This window comes from Rhincodon typus, chromosome 7 (assembly GCF_021869965.1).
Source record: "Rhincodon typus isolate 14 chromosome 7, sRhiTyp1.1, whole genome shotgun sequence".
In the NCBI taxonomy this organism is placed as follows: domain Eukaryota; kingdom Metazoa; phylum Chordata; class Chondrichthyes; order Orectolobiformes; family Rhincodontidae; genus Rhincodon; species Rhincodon typus.
In genome coordinates, this window is record NC_063338.1 from 76,554,178 (window position 1) to 76,571,713 (window position 17,536).

Sequence of the window (17,536 nt, forward strand, 5' to 3'; positions counted from 1 at the left end):
ATCAAAATTATGCAGAAAGTGAGGGAAAATTGTCTGGTCAAGAACATTTGAGATGAAGATAGACAAAGGATGTAAGCAAGATTGCCTTCCAGTGACATTTCCAGAGTGGTTTGTTTTGGATGAAGAGCACACACAATCCCTAGTAATAATAGACAGGCAATTAGCCCAATCAATGACGAAACTGAAAGCAGGTTGAGGACCTTTCAAGCTTTTCCCAACTGAGGCAGGAGGTTGATTTCTTGGAGAACTCTTACTGTGGGTATACTCTCCACACTGACAGACCTATAAGCCGTGTGCCCCTTACATTTTAACTATGGATTCTGAGGTCACCTCCATTTTGAGGACCCATGCTTTCTGTTATCTGCTTCAGAAGCACCAACCTCTGCCAACGCTGATATCATCAGTCCACTGCTATAGGCATTATCATTGGGTCTACTGTTTTGAGAGATCACCCACCGTTCTCACCTGAGCATGAACATAGAGACAACATCTAAATTGGTCACCTCCCCGAAGCCTCCAGCTGTTGGCAAACCTTTGTCCTTTGTGAGGTCAGGTCCTGGAAATGATCCCAACATTGAAGTTGCAGCAATGTCTGAAAATTTACTCCTGGGTCACTGAAGGTATTGAAAAAGCAACACATGATTTTCATTGTCGTGTTGAAAGAATTGAAATCCACTGCAGTTCACGTGCTATAGGTAGAGCCACAATATCCTTAGGGAGGGAATTCCAAGATTTTGACGCAGCGACATTGAAGAAACAGCAATATATTTCCAAGACAACATGGAGAGTTGTTTGGAGGGAAACTTGCATATGGTGGTGGTGTTCCTATGTAACTGCTGCCCTTGTCCGTCTCGATGGAAATGGTCATGGGTTTGGAAGGTGATGTGTAAGGAACCTTGGTGAATTTTTACAGTGTATCATGTAGATAGTACATACTGCTGCTACTGATCTTCATTGGAGGAGGGAATGAATACTTGTGAATGTGGTGAAAATCAAGCAGGCTGCTTTGTCTTGGATGGTGTCAAGCTTTTTGAGTGTTTCTTGAATGGTAGTAGCATGCTTGCCCTGAAGCCATATGGTAGTGAGTGCCACTTCAGAGATATAAGTACAAAGTCTAAGCTAGAACTACCAAGGGAGTGCTGACCTATCAGAGATGCTGTCCATCACATGAGGTGATAAACTTAGGCCCTGTCCCACCTCTCAGATTGATGTAAAAGTCTCTTTGACGTTATTTCAAAGACAAGCAAAGGAGATTTCCCAGATGTCCTGGCTAATATGTATCCTTCAAACGACATCAGGATAACAGGTTATCTGGTTGTTATCACATTGGTGTTTGTGAAGGCTATGTCCTCATTGTCTGCTGCAATTTATGTATTACAACAATGAAGACATTTTACAAATATTTAATTGACCCTTTATAAATAGAAGTTTTTTTTTGATTGTCAACCACGCATTGCTGGAATATTCAGGGAAACCTCACAAGGATATAGTAATAGAATGGAAAGCTATATTACATTTGCCCTGTTCAATAAGTCATGTGAGTCAAAGACACCATATGTTGACAGTTTTGGTTATCTAAAATATTAAGTTAAAACAGTGTGCATTAAAATAACAGAAATTTCGGAGATTGTGTCAAAATTTGTAATATGCAGTCTTGGTTTAGATGATAGACAAGCTTCTATCTCATGGTTCATAATTTCAGTTGAACTCTTCTTTCAGGTTACAGCTTTGTAATTCATTTTCAAGAAAACACTATTTGAAATAAAGGATTATGATAATTGCGCTGTGTAATTCATGTAAGACCCTCATATACTGCAAATGGGTGTTACCTCACTCCCATTGCAGAGGGAGAGGAAGATACTTCAGAAATGTGCTAGCTTTGTGGATGAACAGCTTTTGTCAGATAGAACAAATTCATTTATGTATGTTTTGCACATCCTACACCTCCTGAACAAACAACGCATCACTTTCATTTTGAAGTGCCTTTTTCGAATAGTGTATGTTTTATATTACTACTCTAGAGATGTAGTATAAACCAGGTATTGCAAAAAATGCCATTAATATCTCTGTGCATGAGACGAAGCAGGTATTTTGACATAATGCAATATTAGATCTCCCAGAATAGCTGCTTATTGCTTTATGATGATAACAATAATTCAATTAAAGATAACACATGGAATTTAAGTGCTTTCTGAAAACTTTTTACCCATTTCTTCCATAAATGTCTCTGATTCTCATTTTTCATTATTCTTTTAGCTGATCTAATAGAGACATTTGTTTCCTTTGCTGTCTCCAGTACCCAACTATGTTCAGTTGAATATTGGATGACATTAATTTAGAAACAAAAGGATTGTGGTTGCAGTATACCTAATGTACAGAATGTACTTCAACAACTCATCAAGATTACTTCAACCTCTCTTCTATGATTTCTACCACCAACTCAAATAAAAACATTTGGTCTAAATGACATTTTCTATTGCTTTATATTTTATCTAATTCAATGCGATGTTTGGGAACATTATCACCTCCATGTTCCCTATCAAAGCACAAACAATACTGATCTGAATATATACTCCATGCTTTTATCACTTTTGGCTCAAAATCATGATATGACTGCCTTAGTTTATTATTAATGAGCATCCCGGGCAGGTACCTTCCTTGAGTCCAGAAATAGCTAATTTGGCTGATCCAGGATTGGTTTAATCTCCACACCACACACTTTACCTGTCCACATCTACATCCTGCCTGAACACCTAAGTCACTGTTAGCCTATCCCCAATTTCCACTGTACACCCACAGCTTGTCCTTGTCCTGTAGGGCAACATCACACTCAGATAGTCTGTCAGACAATTTCAAATATGATTTTTTACTTACAGAAAGCAAAAGGGAACACAAACAAAACCAATAGATGCTGAGGTATGCACCCTCAATTTTAATCAAATGCTGATATGATGATCAATGATTGATATACAGTCAACAATATTCTGCTGCACTCAGCTCTTATCTACTGGAAGTAGAGGTTAATGAAGTTCTGTCTGGCTTGAAGTACCCAATGGAGCTGAGCTCTGATGTGGACAAGGGCACCTTCCTGGTCCCCAGTGTCCTCATTGTTCTTTTTGGAGGATTGCCCCCATTCCTCTCGTTCCTCAGCATCCAGCACCTTGCCTTGATGCCTGCTCCAATTGTGTAGAGCACAGCATGTCAGGACGATGCTTAACGGAGGGCTCCTCCAGACCTGTCAAAACAATGGAACTGCATCTTCACTAGCCCTACCACCTGCTCCAGCTTGGCCCTGTTTGAAGCATGTGTAGCACTGCATGTCCACGCTGCAACAGTCAAAAAGTGTCATCACCCATGGTCACAGTGGATAACCAATAACCGTTGAAACCGTCCTTGTAAGTCAGGTAGACCCTCAAATGTACCAGGTACACAAGGACGTTCCAGGATGTAGAAGTCATATCAGCTGCTATGGTAATGAACACGCACCTCCAGGAAGTGGTAATAGTGATCAGAGATCACTTCCACATTAACGAAATTAATCAAATGAAACTCCTTCCTGTTGATGATCTCCACAGCATTGTGATACGACCCTCTCAGTGCCACATATGTGCGGTGAATATCACCCTATGCCTGGGGAACCCAGCTATGTTCCTGAATCCCATTATCTAGGCTGCAGCACTGACCTTGTCATCAGGAAACAAAATGAACCAGTGTGGTCTCACACACACCGTATTGGTCATTGCCCCAGATATAACAGATCCCACACAGGTTCCCCCATCACTTCCTAGACAGAGAATTTTAAGGCAGCTGTCACCTTTACATTCATCGGGGGAGCATGGACTCCCACTGCTGCAGCCCTCAGGTCCTGCTCCAGCATCTGGCATGGTTCTATCATAGCTTTCTGGGACGTGCAGAACATGCCTGACATGTGCCTCGCTCATCCCTGGGAAATGGAATTGCGAATGAAACAGTCTGATCCATCTGAAAATCCCACATTAACTGAGGGACCCTGCTGTAGCAAACTCTCCCTGAGCTTGGTATTCTTTGTCATTCAAACCAGACCAAAGTACTATTAGCATTGGGTTCTGCCTGATCACCAGGACTCCTCAGAGCCTCCACATTCCCATTACCTTGCGCTAACCTGGTAGCCCGCATCCACCAGACAACCCCATGTGGAGATGCACTGCATTGAAAATTGCCTTCCTGCATCCTGAACCTCAACATTATGCCTTAATTATGCCCACCTTCCACCTCAATGCTCCCCCTGAGGTGGCCATGTGGTGGTCATTGTCACTAATTTCCCATCTCCTACGTATCATGCCCCCGATGCTGTCCCTTGTAACCTTCACCTCCCTAATCATTGCCCTTACCTCCACCTCTGCAAATATCTCTTCTTTTCCATTTTTCCAGCCTTTACTCCCCAGTTGCTTTTGGTAGTGATGCCCCTGCTGCTTCTACAAGCCCTTTCACCCTCCTGAATGTTCAACAAATGAACACCCAGGAATGTATACACCTCAAATCTTCAATGAGCGGTCACTGTACAGCGCTGACCACTATGTTCACAGCTCCCTGCTAATGTCCCACAAAACCCTGAATGCAGGAACTGGCTCTACATGACTAACCATTGTCCACCCCCCAGACTGTAGTTGGACATATCCCCTGACTGTGAGTCGCCTGAGCAGATGAATGACCATGGCCATGTCTCTAGTCTGAATGCAATCTATATCCTTGACTGACCATACGGAGACCCACTGGCTGACAGCAGTCCACTCCTTGACTGGACTGACAACTAGTGCCCAGCCATTTCTGACATGGCCAGTTGGTTCATGCTGTAGGTGTTAGATTGAGTGTCTCAGTGTAGTGTACCACCCTCTCCCTCTATCTAGACAGAACCCTGTTGACAAGCAGCCAGTCTTAAAAGGTCACATCAATACAGCAGTACTGATAGACTCTGGCCCTGGCTCAAGTGCCAAAGCGTTAACAGGAATGGAAGACAAGGTGAGACATAGACACTGTTAGCATGCAGGTAGGTGCTAAGTCTGCAAACACTGAGAGAGCAAATGAACAACCCTGAGATGCAGCCTGGTCCGATCTGTGATCTGGGTGTCTGTCCCTGTGTACAAAGTATCCCCACTGCAGCCTCCCAACATAATTTGCCTACGATCCCCACATTACTTCATCATCCCTTGTGCTCTGATACTAACCTCTCCCCTAAAGTAATGGTTCTGAGTTCCAAATTTACGTTTGCAGAGCTGCAACAGGGAAACTTTTTTGTGGGACTTCAGAAATGTTATAACTCCAACATACATTTATGAGCTGCACACCACCATTTAGAAAATTTGTAGCAGTGAAAGTTGTGACTGTTCAGACTCTCCACTATTTAAATGGACCACCAGATTCATGTACAAGAACAGTTCTGAGGAAGGGTCACCGGACCCAAAATGTTAACTCTGATTTTTTTCTTTGCAGATGCTGCCAGACCTGCTGAGCTTTTCCAGCAACTTCTGTTTTTGTTCCTGATTTACAGCATCCGCAGTTCTTTCGGTTTCCACTAGATTCATGTGACACACTTGTGTGGATAATGCCACACACTTTCCCCTACAGGTAAAAATGGTTTCACATGGAAGTGAAGGCAAGACTTCTGCATTTGGATTTTATCCAGCTTCAAGTCATGACCAGCATTTTTAATGATTGACTCTGCAAAAACCCAATCATTCAATTACAGGCAAAATTACTTTTAGGCTGTCTCTATATCCTCAGAACCTTTAATATTATAGGCACTTGAAGCATTATGAAATAACATTTAATTTATTTTAGAAGGCTGTTGCTTTGTGCATGTGCTATTGTATGGTATATGCAGGTAGGTTGGATTACCTTCAAAGCAGATGTCTGAGATTTCCTTTTGTGACCTATGCATTTTAAATGGTGCAAGAAGTTTGTGCTTTTATCATCTGTGCCAGCAACAGATAGGGGTGATGTGATTCTAGAGAACATTAACTAAACAGTGTCTGAAACTACAGGACAGGCTGCAGAAGTGGTTGTTGCTACCTGTGTGATTACAGCTGAATTTAATACCATCTGTCAGTGGTACACAGTGCCATCTGTCTGTTGTTTTTGTGATTCCATCTGTTATTCTAACAGCTGTTGTTCAGGGCCCTTTGGTAACATCAATGAGATGGGGCAAGTGTCACTCTGGAGTGAATTATACTTACTGACCACATTACTTAGAATTCCACGCTGCAACCTTTGGAAAAAAAAAACGATACAGTACTGATACAGCTCTGTTGATCAGAGACATGCACTTCTGACAGATTTGATCAACAGAGGATATTGGATCCGCAAGAGTTTTGTTTTTATATACACTAACGCACTTTTAATGAATAAACAATGAACTGTGATAGCCAAACCTCGGTAAATTATTAACAATATAATTTTACTGACACCATTGCTTAATAGCATGTACCAGAATAATGCTGACAGTTAATTGTAGTTTTGTCTTCAGAAAAGATGACCATAAACACCAATCAATCTGTTGCTCAATAACTTTACTTGTATATTCATCAGTCCTTCTCATAATGTGTTTTCCACTGCTTTAAAGTTTTAAATAGATGATGGAAATCAATTCTAAAAGTGTATCATTGTTAAATTATAATGTTCTCAAGAAGGTGTTAGATATAGTTCTTAAATCTGAAGGGATCGAAGGATATGAGAAGAAGGCAAGAACAGGGCATTGAGTCAGATGATCAGCCATGATCAAGTTGAATGTTGGAGAAAACTTGATGGGCTGCATGGCCTAATCCTGATCCTATTTTCTATGTTTCTATAATAGTTGTTGTCTTTAAGTAAGCTTAAATAAGAGTCCACAAACTGCTATAGAAATCAAGTAAAACATTTCTGCAGTCTATCATAGAATTAATGCTAGATTACATTTGTTTACTACGGTATTTACTTTTCAACAGCCACAATCCTGACAGATGCTCTGAGGTCATTTCTTCATCTGATGAAGAAGAGTTATATTGGACTCAAATTATTAACTGTTTCTCTCTCCACAGATGCTGCCAAGCCCCACTGAGTTTCTCCAGCAATTTCTGTTTTTATTTCTTTTCTGTTTTTATTTGTGAAATTTTCTGAAGAAGGGTCCTGACCCGAAACGTCAGCTTTCCTGCTCCTCTGATGCTGCCTGGCCTGCTGTGTTCCTCAATGTTTTGTTGGTCTGTATAAATAAGTGGGACTTTTGCTTAATTAATCATGGGATGTGGACATTGCTGGCAGGACAAGTTTTATTGCCCTTGGTCACCATTTCAAAGGCAATTCATTCACAATCACATTTCTGTGGGTGCGGAGTCACATCTACCAGGTAAGGATGGCAGTTAGCTTCCCTATAGGTTTCTAGGATACCAAATGATTCTTTAGAACAATCAACAGTAGTTACGTGATCATCACGAGACTTTTAATTTCAGTTTGTTTACTGAATTCAAATTGCACCACCTACCATAGTGGGATTTGAGCCCTGAGTCCCAAAAATATTGCCTGGGTAACTTGAAGAAAACGTGCTGAATTTGGTTGGCCAAATAACCATCATAGTCTGTTGAATGCCTGATATTTGGTTGAGCAAAGATGAGATCTCAAAATGCAACACTCACATTCCTATCTTTGAGCCAGAAGCTCCAAATTCATTGTGACTCCAGGTCTTGGGGTGTGACAAATCATGTCCAAACAGTTTGATTTTCAGTCTATGTCTCATTTGCCCATGGTGGTCAGATCGGGAATGATTTCTGGTGAGCCAGTAGTCTATTTACTGCAGTGCAACAGCCTCCCCATATTAAAAGATTCCATTTGCACATTCTTACCATGAGCAAATGTCATCCTTGCTCTTAAGGACAACTGCATATAGAGATAAAGTGTTGGCCATAGCAACAGGCTGGCGAAGTCTATAGAAATTACAATGGCTCTGGATAGGGCCTTCTAATTCCATCTTCGACACCATGGCTGAGATCTTCGTAAACAAGCCAAAGGAAAATGAGCTGAAGTGATTGAAAACATTTGTTTCTGTTTAATTTAGTTCTAAAGTATTGGCCTATGTGTATTACATACATCAGCCCCAATCAGTCCTTGATGGAAAGCACTGAGAATTCTAGATCGATGTCAGATTGTGCAGGAGCAGACAGGTTTCCAACATCATTACTGAAAAAAAACTCTTGCATTTTTTTCTTCAGCACTGGATTGTCTACACATAGGGGCACAATCTTATTTTCTACAGAGAAATATTCCAGCATTGTTTTTGTCATGGTGTCATCATGCGTAACCAACCAACAATGGTTTCTTTCTGATCCAATGATGTATTTCTACATAAATTAATCCATAATGTCATAATGCTTGAGAAACAAAGAAAAATGTTCGTCATTTTTTTTGGTGAGGGAGGTGGGGAAGACTCTTGTAAAGCATATTTTCATTGTTGGTGACTAATAACCTATTCAAAGAACATCAAAACTTTGACCCAGCATCTCGGGAGAGAAAAGAAGTCAGTAAACAGTTTGAGTTTGCAGAATTCAGAATGTGAAATGACAAACAAGACAGCTCCCTTATGTGTTGGTGTCCTTTGAGGCTACACAATGTATAGCCTTTTATGTTTTCAGCAGGTTGTAACTACAACTGTTTTATACCATATTAAATACACATACATTGTAAACACAATATAAGCATAGTTTGTCATTGTACATTTACAAGTGCTGCTATCAAAGGCTTGCTTTTGTCTAAAGCTAAGATTTATAGTGTTTCATAATGCAAAGGATCTGCTGTTGGCAAGAATGATGGAATAGATTTATCATTCTTGACAAATTATGCTGCAAGATGTCTTCCCATGACTGCCCACAATAAAAGAAAGTCAAAACGTTCAACAGAATGGTGTCACCTGTGGTTTCCAGTTTATAACCTTTCAACATCCTGATCAAAATTGAATTTTTAATGCAGGCAGCTTGCACATTGGGAATTAATGTAACTAATAGTTAGGGAGTGAAGAAACCCTGTGACTGTTAAATCAAAACAAGTGGTGTTTTATATAAAGGCCTTGGTAAATCAATCTAAATGTAATGTTAATAATGCCCTAATCAGATATTAAAAAGAATAATAGGTTGACATGCATGGGGGAAAATAGACAATCATAGAATGTTTTCTTTAATTAGCCACAATAAAGTAGAGCTAGCTAGGGACTAGTCTTTAGACAAAAGAAAATTTTAAAAGTAGATGGAATATTGCATACATGAAATGTATTATAATGCATTTTTGGGATACTTACTGAGGTGATAGTCAACAGTGTTTCAGAATTAAAGATTCTTTCAATGTGACAGTAAAAGCAATTTGACAGCTGTGGTGATTATCAGCAGCAATCCATGATATCACCAGACTTTGCTCAGAATTACAAAAGGGAATATTCAATTTTCTATAAATGCAGTGCAATTGTATTTATCCATACTTCTCTGGCTGTGTTCATTCAGTGTAGGATTTCCCTCCTCAGAGCTTTTCCATGAGGGATTGTTGCCGTATATTAAAAACAAACTGGCAAGGCATGTTTTCAGTTATGACTGTGAATCTCTCCTACCTGGATGCATTGCAATGATTAGCAGATTATTTGTCAACCTGTTTGGCTACATTATGAAAGCTCCTTCTGTAGCTAACAAGTTATTCATTGGGATGCTAACCTGAAGCTACAAGATCCAAGGTAGGATTGCTACACACTGCACCTCAAGGACAGTTTATACATAGTTGACAAGAGCAAAAAATCAATAATTTGCAGAGAACTGTCACAATGAGGTAAAATATGGACAATTAATCTTTTAAGTTAATTGATTAACATCAAATCCCTGGGCTTTGGTTTGAGAGAAAACATTTGAAAATTAGTCCCCACAATGAATAACCAATAAAACTTGCATATTGGTCCAACTCATGTTATATATTTCAAAATGGAGTTCGAGTAGGTCTAATGCATTCATGTGCAAATATTACTGTGTTTTTGTTGTTTTCCATCTGGTTGGGGTCACTTTAAAATGGCTTCCAAAGTCCCCTGACCTTAAAGTAGTGAAGCTTAGCAGGATCTTGCAAAGGAAAGTTGAAGTAAGGTGGCTGAAATTGCCTATCACACCTTAGAAAGACTTTCCAAGGATAATAATCTGGACATTAAAATTCATAATTTGGAATATAGAATTTACAACACAACGCTCGGTGTTTCTGGGGATGACACTTCACAACAACAGGTATTGCTGGAACAAAGACAAACTGATTTGCAAAGCAAAAGATTGAATACCTCCCTCTGCCACTGCTCAGTCATAAAGTTTTCACCAAAAAATAATGTCCAACTCTGACAAATGACTTTCAAACCCAGTTGTCAAAAGCGTATTGCCCCATTCAAGGCCATTACCACCGAACATGCACACATCAAAGTCCTCTCTCCCCACAACCATGTGAGAAGCCATGATTGTAAGTTTGTGGTTTTTGCAATTGAAAAATCCAGTATCATCAAGAAGAATGAGGAGTTCTCACAGACTCTAATATTATCTCTCTCAAACTGGGATCCTATGTCAGTTGGAACATATCACAGAGATAGAGATCTTAAAAATAATAAATTTCCATTGCATCCCCTAGGAAATGATTGTGGCTTTAAAAACTGTGTCCAGAACCAACTGCAACTCCCACTGGAAGTTCAAGTTCAACTTCCACACATGTAATTCCTTCACCAAAGAACTGTAGGTTTTTATTTCAATTTCACTCCCTATTACCCTGAACATTGCTCTGTTTCCTTGCTGGCTATTGTATATGTGTGTGTGCATGTATACGATGTGAGATCTGAGATAGGTTTTGCATTTTTAATGATTTTAACAGTTTACTTTAGTGAGTTTACAATGAATGAACTCCTTAATGTTGATTAACTCAAAAAAGATCTGTCTGGCTTGTTCATAGTTTAATACATGTTCGTGTATGTATTGAATTGGAAAGAAAATATAATTGTTTAAAAAATCGAAACTGTGTTTCACTGAGCTCAGGAGTGTTACCCCTCCAGATGTGATCATGAAACAACAAAATTGTTTTTTGATAGTATGAATGCAGAGAACATACTTTTCAAATCCTAAACAAGCAGCTATTCCTAGAACTAGACAAGATAATGCAAAGCACTCACATGAATCATAGAATCACCACAGTGTGGAAACAGGCCATTCAGCCCAACAAGTCCACACTAACCTTCCAAGGAGCACCCTGCCCAGTCCCACATTATCCTTGAAATCCTTGTATTCATACTATCAAAAAACAATTTTGTTGTTTCATGATCACATCTGGAGGGGTAACACTCCTGAGCTCGGTGTAACACAGTTTGGCATTTCCCATGGCCAATCCACATAACCTGCACATCGTTGGACTGTGGGAGGAAACCACAGCACCTGAAGGAAACTCATGCAGGCAATGTGCAAACTCCACACAGACAGTTACCCAAGGGTGCAATCAAACCTGTGTCCCTGGCACTGTGAGGCAGCAATGTTAACCACTGAGCCACCATGCCACACAACAAGTCTTGAAAACAAGAGAGAAGTTAGAATTATTTGAAATACTGAGATTTTACAATACCTTAGAACATTCAAAGAATTTACAACAGTGACTACACTTCAAAAATACTTCATTGGCTGAAAATTATTTGGAATTTCTGGGGTAATGAATAGTGTTACATGAATGCAGGTCTTTCTTTCTTTCCATGTGATGGAATAAAGAAGTCTGGCTACAATTGTATAGTGCCTCGGTCAGACCACATTAGAATACAGTATGCAGTTTGGTGTCCATGTTTAAGGAAGTTATACTTTCATTGGAGGTATGCAGTGATGGTTCACTAAATTGAAATAAGGGGATTGTCCCAGGATGAAAGGTTGAGTAATCTTTTTCTATATGTCTTGCTGCAATTGTACAGGGTCTTTGTGGGACCACACCTGGAGTATTGTGTGCAGTTTTGGTCATCTGATCCAAGGAAGGATTGTTTTCTATAGAGGGATTGCAGGACGGTTTACTACACTGATTCCTGGGATGGTGGGACGGATGTATGAGAAAAGGTTGAATCATTTAGGATTATACTATCTGGTGCTCAGAAGAATGATGGGGACATCTCGCAGAAACCTGTAAAATTCTAACAGGACTATACAGGGTAGATGTCGGAAGAATATTCCGAATGGCAGATGGTGAATCCAAAATTAGAGATCACAGTCTGAGAATACTGAGTAAAACATTTAAGACTGAGATGAGGAATTTGCTACCACAGAAAACAGTTGGGGTCAAAACATTTTATGATTTCAAGAAGGAGTAGGATATAACACTTAGAGCTAAAAGGATCAAAGGATATGGGGGAAAAGTGGGAACAAGCTATTCAGCTGGATGATCAGCCGTGATCACAAAAGATGACAGAGCAGCTCAAGGGGCCGAACTGCCTACTTCTGTTTCTATTTTCTATGTTTCTGTGTATCTATGTGATCTGGAATTTAAATGAATGAGAAATGATCTAACTGAAACATAAACGTTTCTGAAAGGTTGATTCTAGTGGATGCTGAATGTTTGGTTCAGTGGGCTGGGGAATCTAACACATTTCAGAATGAGGGACCAACCATTTCACAATGAGACCAAAAGACCATAAAACATAAGAGTAGAAGTTAGACATTCAGCTCACCATTCAATGAGAACATGGCTAATGTAATAATCCTTACCTCCACTTTCTTGCTTTTTCCCAAAAAACCCTTGATTCCCTTACTGATTAAAAATCTCTCTCTCAGCCTTGAATAAACTTAACAGCCCAGCCTTGACAGCCCTCTGTTGTAAAGAATTCCATAGAAACATAACCCTCTGAGAAAAGAAATTCCTCCTCATCCCTGTCTTAAATGTGCCACCCATTATTTTGAGATTATGCCCTCCGGTGCTAGATAGTGTTATAAGGAGAAACAACCTCTCTGTATCTATCATTCACATCCATGAAGAATCTTGCCTTTTTTTTTAATAAGGTTGATTGTCATTATTTAAATTCCAGTGTATACAGGTCCAACCTACTTTACCTTTCCTCATTAGACAGTCCCTCTCTACCTGGTATCAGCCTAATCTCTGGACGGCTTCCAATGCCAGTATATCTTCCCTTAGATAAGAGGCCCTAAACTGTTGAAGTATTCAATCTGTGCCTTGTATGGTGTTAGTAAAACTTCTCTACTTTTATATTCCCTTTGAAATGAAGATCAGCATTCCATTTACCTTCCCTGTTACCCATTGGTGCAATCTTTTTGTGATTCATGACCGAGGATTCCCAACTCCTTCTGTTCTATAACTTTCTGCAGTACTTTTCCATTTAAATAGTATTCTCATCTATTCTTCCTCTCATTTCCCACATTATATTTCATCTGCCAAGTTTTTGCCCCCTCACTTAATGTCTCTATTTCGCACTGTACACTCTTTCAATCATCCTCACCGTTTCTCTTCTCATCTATTTTTGTGTCATCCACAAACTTTGCAATAGCACTTTTATTTTTCTCATCTGAGTCATTAACATAGATCATAAATATTTGTGGCCCCAGCACTGATCCCTGTGGCACTCCACTAGTTTCAGGTTGCCAGCCTGAAAATACCCACCTTAGTCCAGTTCTCCGTCCTCAATTAGATAGGCAGTCCTCTATCTATGCTGATATATCACCACACCATGTTCTCTTATCTTATTAAGTGGACTGATGTGTGGTCTGAAAAATTGCCTCATTCAAGGTGTTGTGCATATTTGGAATCTTGGATGTTTCATCATTGAATTCATTTATCACTGAGATAGACAGGTGCTTAACCTCTCAGGGGATATAGAGAGTGAGCAGGAAATTGGACTTGAAGATCAGGATCAGTGTGATTTTATTGAGTGATGGAGTAAGCTCGACAGGGCAAATGGTCTGCTCCAGCTTACATTTCATGTGTCTTGTATTTTATGTAAGGAATACTTCCACTCTGATCCATGAATCACAACGTCTTTATGGGTAATGTGGTGCATAGCATACATAACAATATTACCATGAATGCTGGAATTCTGAAATCAAAACAAGAAAAATCTAGAAATACTCAGCAGATCTGTTCGTTTCTATGGAAAGAGAAAGAGTGTTAACATATTAGATCAATTACATTTTGTCAGAACTGGGAAAGATAAGCAATGTAGTAGCTGTAGAATGTAAATATGTTTGGTTCTAAAGAAGTCATCAACTTGAAACGTTAACTCTGCTTTTCTCTCCCTAAATGCTGCTGGGTACTTCTAGCATGTTCTGTTTTGCTTTCTGCCATTATCCCTGTTATGTGGTGAGTTCTTGATCAATTTGTGTTTAATGAAAGTAACAACATAAGCCAGTCAAGTCATTGGACGAACCCTGTGATATAATAAGTTACAAATTCATTCTGACAGAGGCTGAGCTTGTACTCTTCTAACTCATGCGATAATATGTGGCACTTTTGAAAAAAAAATCAGGTAGAGGAGAAGTTAACGTGGAAAGATCCAAATGGAGTTCACTCTAAATAAAGAAACAGTATTGAATGAAGAATAGCTCTCACTTGTTTTGTGTTTGGCCTTCCTCTTATTAGAAACGCCTTAAGACTGGGAAAATAGCTTAATTTAAAAATTGGCTTGGATTAGATTCATGTTTCTTTGGAATCAAACAAAACATTCTACTCCTCCATCTTTTCTCCTTTGTTTCCCCATTTGAATTTTTTCATCCGTCTTTATATAATTAAACCCATTCATTCCAGCCTTGAAGAGACTAGCTGCTATTTCAACCATTTGTAATCCTAGAAAAATCCAGGGAACATCACCCTATCCTTGACCTAAAATGGTTAAACAAATTGGTCCAGAAAGATTGGTTCAGGGTGATGTGTTTCATTACTGTAAGCCAGTATCCCCTGTGACTGGTTAGCATCAATAAATTTGATGGAAATGTTTAAACACATGGTCGCCCTCTTTTAAAGAATTGCCATATGTTCTATATTGTTTTAACTTATAAGAGTGCTTCCTTTCGGTCCAAGGACCTTTCCAAGGATATTTTCAACATTCCTATCATCTGGAGTGGTTATTCACTTACAGCATGCATTTATTCCCATATGTATCAATATTACAATTAAACTGATGCTTTTACTGCAAGTTATTTCAGTTCCAAATTTATAGAATTTCAACATTTACAATTTTAAATTCATCTGATTTGCACATCCGTAATTCTATAAACTACAGTTTAGTTAACACATGGATGATTTAGCATTTGCATTTAATTCAACAACAAAACTGTAGAACTAGTATTTTCTGTTATTATTGATTATGCAGAGTCCACAAAGGGCGATATTCATGTGATCAAAAAGCACTGAAAAGGTCTTTTGGTCTGTCAAGACTATTTGAAAGAGTTATGAATGAATTTAACTTTGTTGCCATTTTCCCTTACCTCTGCAAATTTTTTACTTTCCAGCACTGTTTTTAGTCAATATTGCACTCTGTGGGCTTTAAAGAAACATTGTAGCAAACAAATAATACAATATCCTTGAAAGAAAGTGTCATTATTGACAGAATGCCAGCAAATTCAACAGAAAATGTCAGGTTATTTTTCTGCTGTCGTATGAGGAAAGAAAAAGAAATCATATTGTTTTATAGAAGCAGACTGTATACCTCACCCTGCCATTCACTTCAAACGGAGAGAGACCGGGAGCGTATGTGCTAGTGGGGTCTGTTTGATTTAATGGTTCATCAAGCTTGAGTAGGCAAGTGACTGCTAACTCTGCTTCACTAATCATGAAGAGCAGGTCCACAAATCACCTGTCGACAACCTTGTTCTACCTTGTTTCAGGTGATTTCCTTTCTGTCTATTATTTCTGCTAAGAGACCCGAGCAAATTAAATACAGACCTTGTCAGTGGCTGAACAACCTAGCACTTTATCAGGGTAGCAGAGGAATAGCAATAAATCATTTCAGGTTTAATCTATTGTTATTGATGAATGTACAATTATTTGTCATCTAATATGTTGTAAATGATGACCAAAGAAATAGATCAACTTTTCTCTTTCAAGGACAGCAATGATGGATTGCTTCCTTAAGCTGTTATTACACATATAATGGACTGCACTCCGATGATGGCACAGTGAGCTTTTTTAATCATTACATTGTAATCGACTTAGGCCAAAATAGACGTATAGAGTACAAATCATAATTCAAATCCTTCTTTAGAACTTTGTCAGGAAAGACAGTTGAAATTTTTTTTATACACACAAGAAAGCATTGCATTTTATCAGTTACAATTGCCATCCTTCGAGATTTCATTGCTGAAAAATAGAGCAAGGCATGTTTTTCTGCAGTGAATGCCATTGATTACAGAGAGGCACCTACCGGATTGAATTGTAATTGATATTCTTTCTCCTTTTCCGAAATCCAACATGTGATAATGATGTTGTGATGCTCCATCGCATTTTAGACATGGGGAAGTTACTTAACTGGTCCCAGGTCTTAACTGTAAATGTCACCTAGCTTTCAGTGTGCTGAAAAATCACTTGATTCAATTCAAATTTGGTAAGAAAATTTCTAATTATATTTTTGGAGATATTACCTTGAAAATGTGGTCCCTGCTATAACTTGGGGGCTCGTGCGCTGGTCTGCAGTGAGGAAGCTGTTAAAAATGGCTTCCCTCAGGCCTAGACAAATACATCTGCCCTTGCCCTAAGATCTGGAATTCCTTTTCTAAACTTTTCCACCTTTGAATTTCTCTCTGCTCTTCGAAAGTCTCTCCAAAAAAATCTGCTTCAATGCCATGTCATCTGTCCAAATATTTCTTTTCATGGTTTGGTTTCAACTATTGTCTGATAAAACTACTTCAGTCATTCTTACTACTAAAGGATGAGGCAGCATGGTTGCTTAGTGGTTAGCACTGCTGCCTCACAGTGCCAAGGACCCAGCTTTGATCCCACCCTTGGCGGCTGTCTGTGTGGAGTTCTCTTCGTGTCTGCATGGGTTTCCCCCAGGTGCTCCAGTTTCCTCCTGCAGTCCAAAGAATTGCAGGTTAGGTGGATTGGCCATGTTAATTTGTCCCGTAGTGTCCAGGGATGAGCAGACTAGGTGGGTTAGGCATAGGAAATGCAGGGTTACAGGGATGGGGTGGGTTTGAGTGGGATGCTCTTCAGAGGATTGGTGTAAACTTGATGGACTGAATGACCTGCTGCCACACTGTAGGGATACTGTTCTAGGATATTATGTGATTTCAAGTTGTTGTTACAAAGCACTTTTGGATGGTTTTGTGGACAGGAAAGATGCTATATACGTGTAAGATTTTTCTTTAACAATATATTCAAGAGATGTAAAAATTATCCACGGAAAAATATAAATAACATTAGCTTGTCTTACTGTCCTTATTGCCCCCTTATTGTGGGTCCTCTTGTGCTGTACAGTGGACAGTTTCGATATATGATTTCTTTCCAGATCCCTACCATTGCTACTTTGACTAGTTAATAAGAGTTATTCAACACATCACAACCCTTT